At 43.8% G+C, this 20,132-nt stretch overlaps 1 long non-coding RNA gene across 2 annotated transcripts; it reads left to right on the forward strand.

Annotated features, from left to right (window-relative positions):
• Positions 1-2: 2 nt before the first annotated feature.
• Positions 3-13,783, forward strand: LOC131697512 (uncharacterized). Of its 2 annotated transcripts, none has more exons than XR_009307332.1 (3): positions 3-162; positions 9,971-10,116; positions 13,385-13,783. It is a non-coding gene; the product is annotated as an uncharacterized LOC131697512 (long non-coding RNA). The 2 variants fall into 2 exon arrangements; XR_009307331.1 differs by lacking the exon at positions 13,385-13,783 and adding an exon at positions 12,055-13,370.
• Positions 13,784-20,132: the final 6,349 nt, after the last annotated feature.

Below are 20,132 nucleotides of genomic sequence, written 5' to 3' on the forward strand. Positions count from 1 at the left end.
CCCCCCCCCCATGTTTTATCTTCCAGTGTGAACGTCAACGCAAAGCGCCTGGGAGGAGCCTGTGGAAGAAAGACACCAACCTGCAAGCCTGCGCAGCTGCAGCCACAGTCGCTGCTCTTAAAAAGCAGGTCCTAATGCAACTGGTGTGTGGATTGATAAATGGTAAATAACAAGGGCATTTGCAGTGCCTTAATCATCACTAGCAAAACAGCTTTTGCCTAGGGTGTGGGTTCGGGGTTACTGGTGCCATTTTATGACACATTCTTATCAGGGCCAGCATATGTTTATATTAAATAGGTAATGCAACAGTTGATCCTAACAAACACATAAGTGATCCTAGCGGAGAGTCTAGTATGGCTGGACTTTCACTGGTCAGGCTGTTGGGATCTTCCCTGGTATCTTATTTACATTGTGAGCAGAGGAGTTCACATGGGATTTACTCCCTCCTGTGGAATAGAAGATTTTTCTTGCTGATTAAATCCTTTGATTCCCAAGGTTCCATTGAATTGGTGCTGTTTAAGAACGATGCTGAGAATCTGTGCAAATTAGATGGGGGAGGTGACTAAATATTAGTATCCTATTGCAATTCTGTTTATCTTAGCTGTTTTATGGCCCTTAAAACATACCTAATGGGCAGTAGGGACTTGACACTACAAATTGACCATCAAATTACAGGGAGGATATAAAGTAAGAATGCAATTTTTGGCACAAAACGTTTGGATTACAGTATGTTAAGCTCCATAGATTTTAATAATGCCCATTTATTTATTCTATACGGACATGCAGGCTCATCATTTGGAGCTGATTTACCCAGGATAGCCCGACAAGGTGGTGGCCCCTCGTTACTGGTGTGCTGCTGTAGTAGCACAGCCGGGGGAGCTGAAACACTCAGGGTTACACAACCTGCACAGGTCTGTACAGTGAGCCATTCAGCAGCAGAGCTGGGATTTGGATACCCAGCAACTCCTGCTCTTTTCCCTGTAACCACCAGACCACACTAAAGCCTTTTGGAGCTCAGCACTTCTGTGCTGCAATCCAAAACATTGGCTCTACAGCAGAAACCAATTTAAAAGCTGTGTTTCCATAGCCCTCTCTCAAGACCTAAGCAGTTATTAGTCATTAGTTTGTTTCTGACCTTAAACTGATCACACAATGCCTGTTTTGTATCACTTTTCTCAATGTGACAAAAAGTTATTCGACTACAGCTTTTCAAAATCCCACCACACAGATGTACTGCCTGGCCTACCCTCTTATGTCTAATGAAGGAAAATAGATCTTGTCAAAAAGTGATGTCATTCCATTCCATTGGTTAACCCAAGTCATCCTGTAGCCCAGGTCTGGGGTTCTCTGCTGAGACAGAGGCTTTATTGAAAATACTTTATGCCAAAACCTTTGGTGATTGTTTTTCCTTTTTCCCCAATGTATCTTTAAAGTTTGGATTAGATTAATCATAATAATGCCACTCAAAAAGAAACAAAAGCCTTATTAAAAGGGGTAATAATTAACCAAGACTTCAAGACTAACAACTTAATTTCAAATACCCTTACATTTTTCTAGCCTTCAACCACACTATAGATTCACTCCGTCTGCAGCATGTATTAAGACCCCTTCTGAAATATGAGACTTCCCTTTTCTAGATTTACTGTAGGACTTTAAGTGGTGTCAGGTCATGGGTCCTAATACCTGCTGCACAGGGAGTGAAACCAAATGTGTTGTTGGGATAAATGGACTTCTAACTAAACTTCTAACTAAACAGTCTGCTGCAAAAACAACAAGAGACGTTGCTTTTTTTTTAAAGGCTTGGTTAGTTCAGTAGTAATGCAGGAAAAATGACTGTGGTATGCCATGGTAAAAGCATAGCAAAGTGTAGTAAAGCATAGCTAAAGATTGGTAAAGCACAGGTAAATCACATATAAGTAAGTAAAAGTAAACTTTTCTAGCGGTAAATATGGTAATATATATTTCACTCCTTCATCTCTTAGAATACATTAGATCAGAGTATTAGATTAGGTTTTCCTGTTTCTACATTGATTTAGTTTAGTGAACCTCACATCACATCAACACAAACCATAAGAATTCTAACTGTTGAACATTCTTTTCTGCTTATCTTGGTAAGTTTAAAATGTAACTACAGTACTATTTTTAGTTCCCTTTCAAATCGAAGACGACCACCAACGGACATTATGTATGAGATATGCCTGCCTATTGGGTAGGTATCGCTCAGCTGCCTATACCAGAGCTGCCGATAGGCGCCTTCTGGGATGATGCACTTGGTCCCGCCCACTGAGGGAAAACTGTCATCCTGAGGAAGTAATTTCGGTGCTTGGTGCCCACTGCTACACGCTAGTGCACGAACGCGCGGTGCTGCACGGTACACGGTGCACACAGTGCACAGTACTCAGTGCGCATGGTGCTCGGTATGCACAGTGCACGTGGTGCGCAGGGTGCATGTGGTGCGCAGGGTGCACGTGGTGCACATGGTGCTTGGTCACTGCTACGGAGCTAGTGCATGGTGCTGCATGGTACTTGGTGCGCACGGTGCTCAGTACGCACAGTGCACGCGGTGCATGGTGCACACGGTGTTTGGTGCCACTGCTACACTAGTGCATGGGCATACGGTGCTGCATGGTACGAGGTGCGCACGGTGCACGTGGCGTTCGGTACCCTGCGCTACAGCGCTAGTGGGTGAGCGCATGGCGTCGCACTATTAATCAGTGCTGAGCGCAGTGCAAGCGCTGTTTGGTGCACAGCCAATGCAGAACACCAGACCCATGTCAGGCAAGTCAGGATTCCACCCCTGCACGGCCTGCAATGCAAATATCCCGCAGGAGGATAAACATACCCTCTGTGCGCGGTGCTTGGGTGTCCAACATGCCACCTTGGCCCTCAAGAGGGAGGTGGCCTGCAGCATCTGTGCGGCTTTTCAGCCCCGGGTGAAGGAAAATAGGTTGGAGAGGGCCACGAAGGCGAGTTCCGCGTCCTCGGTGGCCAGACCATCGGCTGCTTTTGGAGCCCCAGAGCCCCTCCTCCATGACCTGTCCCATGACTCCCTGCTGGACATCCCCGATGCACAGGCCTCCCGTAGTCACTCCCCATCTCCGCAGGCGAGAAGGGTGAAGTGTTCCAGGCAGGCGAGAGACATTATGGACCTCAAAGCCCAGATGGCCCAGGTTCTGGAGCTCTTGGCCAAACAGCCGCGTCCCTGGCTGCAGTCCCACCTCCATTGCAGCCCCCAATTGCCATACACCCCCTCCCCCAGGGGAGATCAGAGTGGATGGGATGAGACCTCCCAGCTGGTGCAAGAGGACACACTTTCTGTAGTGGCCTCTGGGTAGGGGGCCTCCTTCGCCTCTGACATGCAGGTAGGAGGGGAGCTTGAACCTCCTGCTGAGGAAGAACCTGGCTTCGAGGTAGCCTCGGATGCCAGTGCTCCTCCCTTGTCTAGCTCAGTTTAGGCACTTATGGGACGCGCTGCAGCCTTCCTGCAGGTCTCCTGGACACCAGCGGCAGAACCACGCCAGTCCGTTTTCCGTTTTCCCTCAATGCAAGGTGTCGGAAACGCATCTCAAGCAGGCGTATGTAGCAGAGGCTCAGGCAACTCGCCTGTCAAACATGGCGAGTGTGCTCACGGCCTATATGGACGGTGTACTGCGTGAGGCCCCGCTTCCTGAGCTGGTGGCCACGGAGCTACGTCTTCTGTCCAGCACGCTGCTGCAGATCTCTGGTCTCCAAGGGCAAGCTCTTGGCTGGAGCCTGGCTAGCTTGATTGTGGCTTGTAGACAGCTGTGGCTGTCACAAGCCAGAGTTCCTGATGCGGATAAGGCCGTGCTGCTAGACGCGCCTATATCCCCAGTACATACCTTTGGGCAAGCCGTGGAGGAGATCTTACAGAGATCCCACCGGGAACATGAGGGGTCCTGGCAGGTGGCCACATTGCTCCCTCCCGGAGCTTCTGCGTGGGGCAGGTTGAACCGCTGGCGAGCTCCTCAGATGCGGACTGTCACCAGGACAGTTCCAGTCCCCACGGCTCTGGTGGGTGACCTAAGGCATCGCCTACAGGGCACACCAGCAGCAAACAACCGAGCCCACCCAGCAGGCAGAGGGAATGCAGGACATGGCCAGCCCACACACCAGCGTCCCAGGAGGCGTTTCCAGGGCCAGCGCCCTAGACAGCCACCTCAAACTGCCCCACCGCAGCCTCAGCAGCCCGAGCAGGGCCGCTGAAGGCTGGCGGGTTCAGACCCCCTTTTCGGCACAACAGCTGCAGTACTGGCACTCTTGCACCTCAGACACCGTGCAAAACGGTTATGTGGTTCAGTTCTGCTTGGGATCTCCTCCCTTTTGAGGCATCAGGAATACTTTCTTGACAGACCCTCTCCAGGCCTCGGTACTTCAGAAGGAAGTGGCTGCCTTGCTGTGCAAGCAAGCCATTCGTCTCGGAGACCCCACCTCCCACAGAGCGGGGTACTATTCGAGGTACTTTTTGGTACCCAAAAAAGATGGAGGCTTTTGCCCCATTCTAGACCTGAGGCTCCTCAACAGGTTCTTAAAAGAAAGGAGGTTCCAGATGCTGACTCACCGTCACATTCTCCAGTCCGTCCGGCCGGGTGACTGGTTCACCACGGTGGACTTACGGGACGCGTACTTTCACATTCCCATTTTTCCAGAGCACAGGAAGTATCTCCGCTTCTCTTTTCAGGGAAGCATTTACGAGTTTGCTATGCTGCCATTCGGCCTCTCCCTAGCACCTTGTACGTTTCAAAGTGTGTGGACGCTATCCTGGCCCCCTTGCGGCTGCAGGGGATCAGAGTAATAAACTGTCTCGATGAGTGGTTGATCTGTTCCCAGTCACGAGAGGGAGCAGTGGCCCACACGGCGGTCGTGACAGGGCATCTGGCGAGGCTGGGCCTCACCATCAACGATGCAAAGAGTCGGCTGGACTCCGGTACGATGCGCGCATACCTGTCAGACGACAGAGTTGCAGCTATCCAGGGTTGCCTCTCCCTGTTCCAACAGGGATCGCAGCTCACCCTCCTATTGTGTCAGAAACTATTGGGTCTGATAGCCGCAGCCATATCGGCCATTCAGCTGGGTTTGCTTCACATGCGCCCATTACAAGTGTGGCTCAATGCGTTCCACACCAACACCAAACGCGACAGACACCATCGGCTGACTGTCTCACGTGTGCTCGGCAGCCCTACACTGGTGGAGGACAACCTCTCACCAGCGTGAGGGTGTGCGAATGGGAGTAGTGTTAAACCGCCAAGTGGTGACGAGAGATGCCTCCAACTTGGGTTGGGGGGCAGCCTGGGAAGGCAGAGGAGTGTACGGATCCTGGCCGGACCACTGGACATCCCTGCACATAAACATGCTGGAGTTGCAAGCGGTCTCCCTTGTTCTCCACCACTTCCTCCCAGCGCTGAGGGGTACACATGTGTTGATCCGGATGGACAACACGACAGTGGTGGCGTATGTCAACCACAAAGGTGGCCTACGGTCCCCGGGGTTGCATCGCATGGCCTTCAGGCTATTAACATGGGCTCAGAGGAACTTGCTGTCCCTACAGGCGATGCACATTCCCAGAGTGGTGAACTGGGCAGCAGACCTCCTCTCCAGGAAGGGTCTGCATCCGTCAGAGTGGCGACTCCACCCTCAGATAGTGGAGCGCAATTGGGAATGGTTTGGTAAGGCAGAGGTTGATCTCTTTGCCTCGGCAGAGATGACGCATTTCCCTCTGTGGTACTCCCTCCACCGCTTAGGCGGTCCACTCAGTATAGACGCCCTAGTACACGAATGGCCCACGCTTTCCCGCGTATACCTCTGCTCCCGGCCTTTCTTGAAAAGGTCTGGTTAGAGGAAGCGTCAGTTCTCCTAGTGGCCCAGGAGAATATGGTTTTCGACCCTGTGCCAGCTGTTACACGACCAGCCCTGGGAGATCCCACTGCGCATGGATCTCCTCAGTCAGGTGAGAGGCACTCTTTGGCACCCGGAACCCGGGCAGGTTCTGGCTATGGGTCTGGCCTCTGAAAGGGACCACTGGTTAGCCCTAGGGCTATCAGATGCGGTTGTGGGTACATTGCAGAGTGCTAGGGCAGACTCCACTAGGTCTTTGTACACGTATAAGTGGAGGTATTTCCAAGCTTGGTGTCTGGCTGGAAGCCATGACCCAATATCTTGCCCTATGCCAGTCATCTTACAGTTTCTGCAAGAACTGATTGATGCTGGTAGGTCACCTTCCACTTTGAAGGTGTATTTAGTGTCTATTTCTGCATGCCATGCCCCCGTAGATTCTGTGTCTTCGGGTGCGCATTTCTTGGCTACCCGATTTCTTAAAGGCGCTCGGCGATTACACCCTCCCAGGAGGACTGTTCTCCCTGAATGGAGCCTTGATATTGTACTGGAGGCTCTCGCGAAAGCCCAGTTTGAGCCCATACACTCCATAGAGTTGAAGTGCCTGTCAAAGAAGACAGCCTTCCTCGTGGCTATGACCTCCGCTAAGCGTGTCTGTGCACAGCTCCTGTATGCGTATCTGGGAGGATGGCAGCAGGGTGTCACCAACCCTGCTTTCCTCCCCAAGGTGATGACAGCCTTCCACATTAATCAGTCTGTGGAACTGGAGTCCTTCCATCCACCATCGTTTGCATCAATTGAGGACTGAGAGATTGAATTTCCTCTGCCCAGTGTGGGCATTGAGATGCTACGTGGATAGGACAAGAGCTCTTTGTCTGTCACGGGACACGGACCCTAGGACAGCCAATCTCAAAGTAGTGTCTGTCACATTGAATTGTGGACACAGTCTCGACTGCATATGATGGTGCTGGCTTGCCCCCACCTGGAGGGTAGCCACACACTCCACTAGAGAGTTGGCTACATCTTGGGCCCTCTTCAGAGGGGCCTCAATGTCTGTTATTGGTATTGCAGCTAGCTGGGCTACGCCACATACTTTCTCCAGGTTCTACCGCCTTAATGTGGTAGATCCTGCTCTGCTTTCATTAGGCACAAGGGTCCTTGATGGTGTAAGCTCACTCCGCTAACCATTGGGTTATGCGGTTCTGATGCATCCCTCATATGCTGCCGTTCCTTCTCCCTCGCGGCGGCTCTGGTATACATTATCCCATACATAATGTCTTTGGTGGTCGTCTTCTCTTTCAGGGAACCAGGGTTACGGTAAGTAACGTTCTAAGCCCTAGCTTACTGTGGAAGAGCCAACATTAATAAAATAGGATAATATTTCAAGAGACAGTGCTTCCAGACAGCAATGCTCTCTTTTCCAGAGAGGCAGCCCAGAAACCTAATACAGCTAACCAAGTGCTAAGCATTTTAATATCTCTTTTAAACCTGCTTGATAGTTTTGTATGCCACGTCCCAGAAACTTTTTTTTACTTTGAAATAATTCTCCCACTAGTTTGTGTTTCTCTCTTTAAAACCCTTTCCAATGTCTTACTTTATAGACCAGCACTGTGCATGATGAATCTGAGCACGAGCATGAAGCATGACTATTTGACCAAATACAAGGTAAACAATAATCCAGCGCCAAACGTACTCCATTTCCACTGACTTGGAGTATAATCTTAATTGTGTAGCTGCAAGTCTAGCTCACAGTGCATTGTTCAAATAGGTCATGACTTGCTTGTGACCAGAGTTGTGCTCTGTGGTGGGGGTTTTCTATAAACGTTGCCATTCCAGAAACGCCCAAGAAACCGTCTTGATAACCAAATTGATTAATCGAGCTGCTGCACTGAGTCAGGTTTACTGTACCCCTTGCCTCTTGTGAACTCACTGAGATCCTTCTGCTTTGCCATGTTTGTTTCTGAATAGTCGCACACAACACTCACACATTATTTAGCAGACTCCTTTATCCAAGGCGACTTACAGAGACTAGGGTGTGTGAACTATGCATCAGCTGCAGAGTCACTTACAATTGCATCTCACCTGAAAGACTGAGCACAAGGAGGTTAAGTGACTTGCTAAGGGTCACACAATGAGTCAGTGGCTGAGGAGGGATTTGAACCAGGGACCTCCTGGTTACAAGCCCTTTTCTTTAACCACTGGACCACACAGCCTCCACACATCTTATATAGATCTAATTGATCACATGGCTTGTAATGTTACCACATACATTTGCATATAATATATATATATATGTATTGCAGAGTAGTATTTTCTGTTTTGCTTACATTCTACAATTATTTGGCCAGTCAGCGTATTTTAATATTATTCATACATGGTAAAGCAGCAAGAAAGTTACATAAAATAGTATAGATTAGGATACATGCTTTGAAAATATTACTAACAAGGATGGATATATAGCAGGTTCACCCATCACAGGTTTTAATACATTGTTTATCAGCCCCAGTGTAAAGGTAACAAGCTCAGGTGTGGTTTATAAAACTCACAGTAAAACCAGGAGTGGATCAAACTGCTATGCAGTGGGAGTCTTATTTCCACCCATGTTCACTAATCTGAACATGGTCCGGTTACTACTGGTTTCGATTAGCAGGAGTCTATTGTACTACTATACTACTACTACTACTACTAATGCTATTAATAATATAAAATTGGTCTTTGAAATGCGTGAACATCATATTTTTTCTGCAGGTTAATGAATCCAAACATATGGTGTTGCATATGGATAAGATGCACTCCTGTAGCGTGTTTTAACCGTGGGGTGTTGCTGGTGTTAAAGCACCAGCTGATCTCTCATTGTTGTGAACAGTGACATGCAATGGGTTACAGTAAGATCAAAACACTTCAACCTGTGCCAAATTTGACAGAATTTTGAGGTGTGTACTTATTAACAAATATTTTGTTTATATTTAGACATTATGGAATGGGGTTGTTTACACAGAGATCTGACCTTCTGGAAGGGGCCTTTGATACAACATAACGTATCTAACTATTTTTAGCATCCTCATTCAAAAAATGGGCACTCTTATGACCTGATTGTGTCCGCCTGTTATTAAGCAATTTTGAGGAGCCACTGTACAGTATGTGTGTGCACTGGTTACTTTTCATGCATTGCAGTCCAGGAACAAATCAAAATCTACTTTTTTCAAGCACTAAAGCTCTGTGAATGCCGAGTTTGACAAAGCACTAGGGGGCACACTAACCTAGGTGAGACAGTGATGTCAGACCACTGGGCTGTCTCTTTGATTTTTGCCTGCTTATAAAGATAAAAAAAAAACAGCAGTTAATAAAGCTAAATCGATACGAAGATTAAAACCACATTGAAACAGCTGGTTGAGTTGTCCTGTGTGGTCTGCTGAAGAAACACTTCAATACCAAAGATGATTCAGCTTTTTTGGAGTATTACTGGAAACTGAAGGATAAAAAGAACCAGCCAAAGAGGGTTCAGAAAGTAACTCGATGGGTGAGGGCGAAGACTTTGCTGAAGGTTTTTTTTTTTTTGAATACCCTGTGGTGTATCAGAAATGGAGCAACACATATTATTTTCAAATAGGTGATGTGGCTTTATCACTTGCGCAGCATAGCGTTTAATAAAAGAATGTTCACGGTTTCTAATCCACCACCCACCAGATAAACTATTATATATGCTCTGCATACTCATATAGATTGTATCTTCTGCATTTTGGATACCAGACTCTGCTGATCTCATAAGTACCCACATATGTTTGATTTGATTTGTGAGTGATACCATTTTACCATCTTGGCTGAATTACAGTGGATATCAATACACTCCCATAATCTCTGTATGCTCCTCATACCGTAAATGGCTATTTCTTTATCAAATGTGTAATGGTCAGTTCAGCAGTTGCAACAATCCTACATTTAATTAACCGTCCATAACTATTCAAAAGTAAATAGCGCTACTTTTAGAAATACTAAAGGAAACCAAATAAATGTCTTCTTTTTATTTTTGTCACAGAGGTTTCTTTTAGTATTTCTCATCTGGAGTAGGCTGCACACACTGGTTGTTTAACATACTGCTCACTTCTTTCTGGGATTACAGTGTCAGCCTAACATCGTTAAACCTGACCTGCATAATGATTGTCAAAGATGGGACTCTGAGTGAGGTTGTCATGACATGCTACTGTGACAACGGCTGCAACCCAAATGATAACGAAGTAGGAACCAGCTTTGCGTTTTCTGATAGTGGTAAGTCCAATTTACTGGCATGTTGACCCTCTCATTGACATCACAATACAAACAGGTTTATTGAGGTCATCTGTTATAAAATAAAGGGTTCCAAAATGGTTGCAAATGCCACATTATTGCAACATTATGAAGTATCTAGCGCAGTGGCTCCCAACTCTGGTCCTTGAAGTCTGTTCCAGTCCCGGACTGTGTTCCAATCAAGTTCTATATTACTTAACTGACCCTTAGTCAGTTCAATTTACTGATTTAAGACCTGGTTAGAAAAATATCTGTTTCAGATACTGTACATTAAAAGATAAATCAACTGAATAATCATGGGGGTGTGGCATGTTTAACCAGACTATTACTGTAAATGAAAAGGTTCCTCTTGCATTTTATTGTTTTCCCCCTATTCCCTAATCATTCTGTTAGTCTCGTGTCTTCGAAACTTTAGTACTCCAAATAGTACAAAGTATTTTAAAAAAAAGCACATAGGAGTTGTTTAATTGGCCACAAACTATAGTAACCCACACTATGCTTTATTAACTGAGTAGACCCCCCCCCCCTTTTTTATAAAGAGAGAACAAATAAATAATGTGTTTAAAAACCGAACACCTTATTTTCTAACAACTGGCATCTGATTCGTGTCGCAGTGAAAACCAATATTCAGAGCAACACCTGGTGCAGAGCTGCCCCCAGAGCCCATATGAAAATGAGGAACAGCATCTCATTGAGGCTTTCCAGAATTCTACTTTTTGTCGGACATCATCTTATGTGATTTTTCCTCATGTCAGCCTGTATGATAGCGCAGGCTAGGATAGCCGTTTTTGCTCACTTTGCACGCTTCAGACACATTCTCACCATGCGCTGCCACACGAGATACATCTCTTGTATGCACACAACACCAGCCCTGAAACATGTTTCTCCATTGCATGTGGTTCATGTATCATCATCAACCAAAAATGGAGGATATGCCTTCCCAGAATTTGGTCCACTTGAGCTAGAATTGGATGACCCTATTTGATAAATACAGACTTTCTACATATATGGATAGAAATCAGCTAGTTTAACGTGTCACTGGAATGTGCCATCCTTATTAGCAGTGTATCAGAGCAAGTAATACATCACAAGGAACACACATTCTTCAGCTGAATCACAAACTACTGTAGCTTCCCATACAAATACCTTCCCTTTTTATTTCCTTCAATGGGGGCCAGCATCCCTGAACACGCTTCACAGCCATCTGCTGAATTTGTAGAGAGACCGCAGAGCCATGTTTCAGACTGATTCACAAACAGAGAGGCAACTCATGCAGCACAAACATGGTTATGAACAACATCATGCAGTGTGCTTAAGACTTGAAAACATGATAACTGCTGGCATACAGTAATAATTGAAAATAATTCAATTAGATTTTTCAAATAGGGTGTTTTTGTAACTTCATTTCCTTCATTATCAGGCTCAAAGAGTTTTAAAATGTTGTTTTCATCTTGTGCGTTTGCTTTGTCTTGAATATATGTGATTTAGGATTGCAATACAGTTCTGGAATTGTCAGAATATACATCCTCTTTACATGCATAAAGGGGTGGCTAAGATCTTAGGAGGAGATTTTGAACAAATCCTGTTCCCAGCATTGATTGGAGTACAGTGATGTGATACGCGTCATGTCAGACAGAAAAAAATGCTAATCTGCTTCTCTTTAATAGGATGTGTAGGGTTATTTCAACTTGTCTACTGAGTAAAGTATTTATTATCCATTTAACATGTCTTAAAGAACTTGGTACAGGTCTGAAATATCACACTTATCTTAACTAATGTATTATTATCCAACATACATTATAGCGATTGTATCTGAATTGTTTTAGTCTGAAAAGAAAGCGAAATTACAGGTCTGGCTTTATTTAATTAATTAAGTGGTAGCAGGTTTTTTAATTTTTTTTTTTTTTTTTTTTTAAATAGGTCCCTTTGCCTTCAAGAATTTGCCCTGAGATCTCAATGCATCACCCTGTAATGAAATGTGAATACATTGTGTGATTGCTTGTTTTTCCCTGTAGAAAGGCTCTGTAAATTAACATTTTTAACATGTATATTCAGTACAGTAACAGCTTAATTAAATGCATCTAGTTAGTTGTATTGCTGTTGCATTATTCTCTCATGATTGAATATCTTGTCATTTATAACACGCTTTGGGCCTGTTTGCAGACGTGCAATATTTTTCTGCATATTGTACTGTACATTGCCACCCTAAGCATAAAATATGTATTTTTCTCTGCTGTGGTAAAAGAAATGTGCAATCCTTGAAAAAAATATTTAATTGCAGTTTAATTGTAAGATTACTGCAGAAATAAAAACTACTACCAGTTTAAGTAAACATTCTAACCAATATTTTAAAGATCATTTTGTTAGCACTCAACATTTTCGCCTTCACTTGTTCTGAAGATATTTTAGTTCTTTGCTTTGATTTTGCTGCTGCTTCGTGTAACTATAATCACTTCATGTGTTATAGCTCAAACTCAAATGAGACCATGTGACCTCCAGCAAAGATACCAGCATGCAGAGTACCTTTAGATTTGTATGTGCATATCTGCATATGTAAGCAACAGCACATGACAAGGCATGTGGTGAGACTTATCTTCCCCACGCCTGGGTGCGTTGAAAAAAATTATAAGCCTCTCGGGTGGAATCAATCAACAAATACAGCTCTGCTTTCTGACCCACAATACAGCCCTGTTATACGCCACAGTTCATTAAAAAAACTAAACTAAAAAAGTTCGATACATTTTTAAGTGAAAAATAACCATGAGACTGGTTTACTGTGGCGAGTAGTGGAGTGGTATTTTAAGACTGGTTTACCAATCCTCCGTGCCGAGTAGTGGAGTGGTATTTTGAGACTGATTTACCAGTATTCTTTGCCGAGTAGTGGAGTGGTATTTTGTTCTGCTGTGTTGGTTAGGTAAGGATTGGCAAGATAGTTCATTTTGAAGCTTAATAAAAATATGAATCTGTGTGGTCTTTATAAATTTTGATTACTTCAGACAGTATACATTTCTCAATTGTTTGAGGTTAATCCACACCCTGAATGGTTTGTGGAAACTTTTCTTTAAGTCACTTACTGGCAGCATTCTTGGTCAGCACAGTCACAGCATACTTGTCTGGGTTACTTGGTTAAACAGTGCTGTTGGCCAGTTTCTATCCATACTAGGTTCTTAACAGTTGGAGAACATTACTGTTATCAATTTAAAAAAATGTGCTTGTTTTTAAATGCTGTTTGTTTGAATTTCTATTACAGGATATTACTCATCGAGAGAGCACACATGCCTCTCTTATGAGCATCTGCAATACCAGACTGGTCAGCTGGATTATCTTGAGTTTATCAGCAGATTTATATCTTCGACTGTACATTTTCCAAATAATGTTATGTTCTAACCTGTTTAATATCATATTAGGTGTGTTCTGTATGATTCTCATTATTTGCTATGCTTGCTACAATTGCAGCAAAATGTTTCTGAAAAGACTCCTTAAGGCTTGTTGTGGGGAGGCATTGTGCAACATTAATGTGCTTCCCCACCTCCCCAGAACCAGGAGTCTTTACAGAAGCAATTTGTAGATCATATAAAGCATATGTCTCCATATATATAAAATCTTAATATGTAACTAAATATATACAATTATTTTAAAATGTGATTGTGCCAGGCATTCTACAAAATCTGTTACTGTACCTTTGCATGAACATTGCACAGAGGATTACTGAAACTTTTTGTCTTTAAATTTTTCAATATGTGATCTAGTTGATTCCAGCTGCCTGCCCCATGAAAGAGAATACAAAAATCTTGGCATCAGTTTTTCTTAAAATAGGCTGAAGTGTGGCAGTGTTCTTCAGATGATAATTGGAGCAATTTGAAGTAGAAAAGACAAGGGAATTAAAAGACAATTTGGGAGTGTTGTCCGGGTTCACCGGAAAGCCTTGATCACAGTTGGCAAGGCTTGTTTGTAGTCAGAGAGGTTGATTTGTTAATACATGGGCATTGAGCCTAATTCCTATTGCTGCCTGTGCCATAACTTGCCTGTAGGTAGCCCTCACTTCTGCCTTATCACACCAAAAAAGGTTGGACAAACAAATTGAAAATGCTGATGATATACACTATAGCACACAAGCATTAATCTAACATGGGCTGTCCTGTACACACCTTATTAATGTATTAGTCCTTTAAACTGAATTTATTCTGTAATATATAAAAGCTGCATCTCCCTGTTAGTTGCTAGTCAGTTCCAGTCACAATGGTAAAGGAAGCAGGTCAGGTAGAAGGCCCATTGTTTAAAGGTGCTTCTGTATCTGTGCCACAAGGAGCAATATTGGCCATTCTGGAGAACGTACATCTTCTCAGATTTATCCTCAACGCCCTAGGCGAAATTAAAAGCTGTTGTCAATGAGGAATGGTCACATATTAGTCCAGAATTGTTCAGATACTTTGCAGACTTGTCATGTTGTATCAGTGTCACTCTGGCTGCACATGGTGGTCCTGCACCCCTATAGACCAATTTAGGTCTGCTGACTGGCCTTCCCCTCCCTGTTACAGCACTTGAAGGTTGATCTCCTGCAACCTTCACAGCAGTGGCTCACATCCACAGTAACAATAGCTTTGTTTTTTTTTCTAATTTCCCCAGAGGAGGTCTACATGAGACGGTGGTGGGAAGGCCAAGCAAGCAAGATGTAGCATCCGGTGCAGGGAAGCCTTTACTATGGGTCGTCTATCCTGCTCTCCTGCTCCTAGGTCATATGTCTTGTCCTGGCTATTTTCTTTTCTTACTATGGGTCGTCTATCCTGCTCTCCTGCTCCTAGGTCATATGTCGTGTCCTGGCTATTTTCTTTTCTTACTATGGGTTGTCTTCCCTGCTCTCCTGCTCTTAGGTCATATGTCGTGTCCTGGTTATTTTCCTTTCGAAGCATAACTCGGTGTCTTGCTGAGTATTCTGCTTTCAAAATTTAAAACAAGCCTGGGGATAATCCAAAGAAAGTAGAAGAGAGCACAGATCTCCTAGTTCTTTCTTGGGAGACTGGAAATGAAATTGCAGTGCAGGGGATTTAAACTCACAGCTGCAGGACCAATAACGGAGATGTCAAATTGAGTCCATTAATTAGAGACGAGTTTTACAAACTACTGATTGCCTTATCAGTGAAGAGAAGCTTGTTTTAATGAGTATATACAGCCGTAGTGCCTATACGAAGGAAAAGTGGGGAATGTTAATGAAAAAGCAAGACAAGATTTTGCTTGTGAAATTTTAAGTTATGTAAACCTTGTTAGTTTTTGTGCTTGTCCTGCAGGCAGCACATTGCCGATTGAATTCTGCCTAAGGGATGACCTGTGTGCACACTGTGTGACTTTGTGGTGGAGTGTCCCGCCCCTATGTATTATTATTTGTATTTTTGTTTGCGGCGCGGGTAAAAGCGCCACGTCTTTTATTATATATTTAAAAACCCCGTGAGGATGCATGGCTGATCAGCTACTGATTATTTAACTAGCTGACAGTCATGCATCCTTACCAAATGTGTGCAGACTCTGGCCGAGGGATAATAAGATAATTAACAACTAGTTAATCCCTCGGCCAGAATATATAAACCTGCAGCTCTCTGCACTCTGGGTGGAGTGTACAGAGGAGAGCAGCTGGTGCACAATTATAAAACAAATATCTTGGACATGAACATGTAAACTCAATTGATGGATGTTACAGTGCCAACCAAATAATATTGTTTTTTCTAATTTCGAATCAATTTAACTGCTTCCGCAATATCAATTATAGCTTATAATACTATAGCTTTTATCACATGGTTACCAGCTGAAGTCCTTTTGGGACCCCTGTAGGCTTTGTTTCAACCAGGACCTAAATGTTAGTTGCTTTCCCCTGTACATTAAACAGATCTTGCTGTCTCTCCGGGACACTGATCATGTTAGTGTGTCCTGTACATCATTGTTTTAAGTTTGTTAAATCTCTAGTTTGTTTCTGCTGTTGTAAGGCTCTATGCAATATTTATGATCATTTTCAGGTTTAGGACTCAAATTGAAGTTGCAGTGCCCTTTCCTGGATCCTGAAGTAAGATATTATTAGATATTGCTGTTTGGTGTATACAATGTTTAACTATTTTCTGTAAGAGATCTCATTGGCTTCCCAGTGGGAATAATAGTGAGTGTCTGTGACAGGATGATGTGACAACCCAGGCTGGTGAATATCAGGAAGAGACTCAGAGGCAGAGACACCTGTGGCTGGAGCCTTAATTGTTTAATCATTTATTCAGTTCACGGCTCCAGCCATTCCCACGTGTTTTTACAGGGAGGACTAACTGCGCACACACACACACACACACACATCTCTGTGCTTGTATACAAATACACACTTTAATCTGCACGTGAAGTGATTGTGCAATCCCTGTGCCTAAATACAAATATACATTTTACATCACTGTACTACATAACCCACACTCCGTGCACCAATACATACACCCCACATAAAACATAAAACACAAACTACACACGGGCAGGGCAGCCCGCTACAGTGCCATTCTTCCAATTCTTTGGACAGTCACAGTAATTCTTATGATGATAACACGTCAAGGTCTGTACCTCAAATCAAAGGCAAAATAATTGTTTTTCTACTCTAAATAAGTAGAATAACAAATCCCCAGTACCTTGGTTGCATAATCTGTTATGTAGCAGAGAGCATAGTGTCCGGACCTTCAGTACTGTATGTATGTGCTAGCAAGTGCTTCAAAAGCACAGTGACAGTAAGTGCTGACATGTGGTTTAATACATGCAGCTCACCGCTGCCCTGGGGTTTCTCTGGAAATGTTATTTGTGCAGCCAGTTTTAATCAGGTGGTGAAATGATGGTGCCAGGTAGCGTTGTGGGTGATTTAGTGACAGGCTCCAGCGAGTACATGTGCACATTTGAAATCACTGCCAGCTCTCAGGATTACTATAATAGCCATGTCCACTTCCACAGGAGGAAGCAGGGCGTCACTCAGAATTTGTCCAAATCTGTAGTGTTTAGGATGAGTTTTGTGCCCTGGAAACATTTCTTTACCACTGGACTGGGATTTGGGATTTCTTTACAAATTAATTCTGACTGCTTTATATGGGTACCAGGGTTAAAGTGATGGGCGATGAGAGTAGTAATTTTTCAGGCAGTTTTTTTTCTCAGTGCCTGAATGCTGGAGGCAGACTGGAGTTAGCGTTTTTGAAAATCTCCCATCGTATAGTTGGGTCTGTCCTGCAGTGGATATGAAGACCAGTGTCATACTGTATACAAATCAATAAAACGTGAACCTTGCTGAATTAACTAAAGAGACTTAACATGTACCATTGGATATTTGATTTCCATAACCATTATTTATTTAATTATGAATTGTTACTTTATTAATTATTTGGTGGCAATTTAAATCTTTTAATTGCACCCCAGTACGTTCGTTAGCAGGTGGTAAACAACATTGGCTACAGCATGCAATGACTACTATTCCAAATAAACCCACAAAGGTGATTTCTGACTTTTTATTTTCGTGCACTGGTGTAAGCTATTGTGCGAAATGAACACGTCCTATCAACTTATTATAAATCACAGGAGCAAAGATCGTAGTCTGGAACTGCTAAACACAAAAAAAGTGTTGTTCTTTAACTTCAGAACTAGGCCACAAGTTCTGTGCTTGGGCTGCCATTGATTCACAAGCAGTAGCTAAGATGTACTGGAATTTTGAAAATTCCTTTACAGTGATTGATTTCCCGTACCTGATTTTCTATTCACTCTCTATACAGCATCTGTATTTGAATAGACCCCTCTACTGTACGTACACATTGCATAGCTCAGGGTTCACTATGCACCACGGAGGTGCACAGGTTTCTGCTTGCACTGACACATTACTTAAGCACTTTACTTTCCATCAAGAAGGTGCTGAGTTAAAATTTCAGTAAGGCGATTATCCCCAGAAGTGTGTTGGCGGGGGCTCCTGAGTGGCGCATCCAGTAAAGGCTCTCCACGCGGAGTGCAGGATGTGCCCTATAGCCTGGAGATCGCAGGTTCGAATCCAGGCTATGTCATAGCCGACCGTGACCGGGAGTTCCTAGGGGGCGGCGCACAATTGGCTGAGCGCTGCCCGGGTAGGAAGGGCTTAGGTCAGCAGGGGAATCCACGGTTTACCGCGCATCAGCGACCCCTGTGGCCGATAGGGCGCCTGTGGCTCTGCAGTGGAGCCGCCAGATATGTGTTGTCCTCCGGCACTATAGGTCTGGTGGCATTGCTGTGGATCTGCAGTGCGAAAAATGACAGCTTGGCAGGAACACGTTTCGGAGGACGCGTGTTCCAGCCGCCGTTTCCCGAGTCGGCGGGGGGGTTGCGAGCGGTGAGCCGAGGATACAGATAATAATTGGGCATGCTAAATTGGGGAGAAAACCGGGGTAAAAAATTGGCGACGACTAAATTAAAAAAAAAAAAAACAGAAGTGTGTTGGCTTTGGTCTGCTGTATTTGCTCAGTGCCAGACAGTTTTGCTAGTGCGGAGTTAAAGGGATGCATTATATCATTAAAGTGTTAATAATATTTAATTTCTTACCTGTCTAATGCCCTATGTAATGTGCGGTCTCAAACATTCTCTGTTGTCGTTTCAGCTGAGGTCATTATTTACAGGCTTTTTACATGTTCTTGCAAATATGTCCTTTCTCAACCATATCTAAAAAAACAGAGTTTCTGAAATGAGGTAGTTTGAAAAATCGATTGGATGTGCAGCTATAATTTCTGATGCATAGTTCATACACCCTAGTCTCTTTAAGTCGTCCTTGGATAACGGTGTCTGCTAAATAAACAAATAATAATAATAATAATAATAATAATAATATGTTGTGAATGGGATGGCTTGAGCGGTGACGTTAGACCCGGAACAGAAGCACACAACAGGCAGTACTGGGATTGAAACTGAGACACTACAGCGCTCAGCTTTTAATAAATCAAAATAAAAGGTTTGAACAAAACACAGAACACTGAACAAACAAAACAGTGCAGTGGCCAAAACAAACAGACAAACACACAGGACGAACAAACAAGTACTGTGCGGCTCTCCAGCACGTTAGCAAGTGTTATTTTCTTATTTTAGTTCATTCTCCTCTCCCTACCCGTTCTCCACTCACCGAACACACAACCCCAAGTGAGTGAAACACTGCAAATTTTATGCAGCTGTACTGAGACTCGATTGCTAATCAATCATTCAATCGGAATCTCGGTACATCTGCACGTGAACTAATCTGTGCACTCCCCACATATTAATACACATTTTATCTGCACTTGAAGTGATTGTGCAATCCCTGTGCCTAAATACAACTATATATTTTAAATCACTCGTGCACCACAGCCCCATTATATCCTGTGCACCAATATACACCAATATTAACACCACACGCAACATATAACACAACATACGCACAGGGGCAGGGCACGCTGCCGCACATGTACACTGTAGATGGTACCTCTATGTCACAGCAACTGGATGAGTATCCCATGTAGAACTGACAGGCGTGGGCACATTGGTTTCCAAGCCGATTTTCTAAATACTCGCTTCGCTCACAGCTCTGAATTCTCAAAGGTTGTTAATTAGTCATCTGTGAATGGCCTCTGAATGGGCAAGATAGAATCCCGTCATTCTGTCTCATTTTGGAACAGCGGTTCTCAGGAGTCCACTCAAGGGGCCCTTAAGTGTATTCTCTTAGGTTAAAAAGTGCTTTGAAAAATGAGAATAAAACCTAACCATCTGTAAAACAGTTGAACAAGGTTTCTGATAAGCAAAAGAGAGGTTATGACCTGAACCCTGCCACACAGTTAATAGGATTTGAGTAAGATAAACTCAAGAGACCTCTTAGTTCAGTCTACTTTACTTCACTGTATTCTATCTTAATAAGCGAGACGTTTAGTTATGTATAAGAGATAAAATTTAAGTAAAAACACCTAGAAAACTGGAGAATATCTGCAGCTTTCTAGCTAAAAGTGTCAGTGATAAGACAATAG

The sequence above is a fragment of the Acipenser ruthenus genome, chromosome 2, assembly GCF_902713425.1.
Source record: "Acipenser ruthenus chromosome 2, fAciRut3.2 maternal haplotype, whole genome shotgun sequence".
Taxonomy (NCBI): domain Eukaryota; kingdom Metazoa; phylum Chordata; class Actinopteri; order Acipenseriformes; family Acipenseridae; genus Acipenser; species Acipenser ruthenus.